The 200-nt window shown below is 53.0% G+C and overlaps 1 protein-coding gene across 1 annotated transcript in view; it reads right to left on the bottom strand.

Moving 5' to 3' along the window:
- LOC116401061 (inactive phospholipid phosphatase 7-like) overlaps positions 1-200 on the bottom strand; it is a 3151-nt gene that overhangs the window by 1292 nt on the left and 1659 nt on the right. The window lies entirely within an intron of this gene.

Here is a 200-nt window from a genome sequence, read left to right as displayed (position 1 = left end):
GGTAGCAGAGAGAGAGAGACAGGTAGCAGAGAGAGAGAGACAGGTAGTAGAGAGAGAGAGACAGGTAGCAGAGAGAGAGAGACGGGTAGCAGAGAGAGAGAGACAGGTAGCAGAGAGAGAGAGACAGGTAGCAGAGAGAGAGAGACAGGTAGCAGAGAGAGAGAGACAGGTAGCAGAGAGAGAGAGACGGGTAGCAGAGA

This window comes from Anarrhichthys ocellatus, unplaced genomic scaffold (genome assembly GCF_004355925.1).
Source record: "Anarrhichthys ocellatus isolate YVR2014 unplaced genomic scaffold, GSC_Weel_1.0 scaffold240, whole genome shotgun sequence".
Lineage (NCBI taxonomy): Eukaryota > Metazoa > Chordata > Actinopteri > Perciformes > Anarhichadidae > Anarrhichthys > Anarrhichthys ocellatus.
The sequence above is the reverse complement of the archived record's forward strand: the minus strand, read 5'-3'. Positions and strand labels throughout refer to the sequence as shown.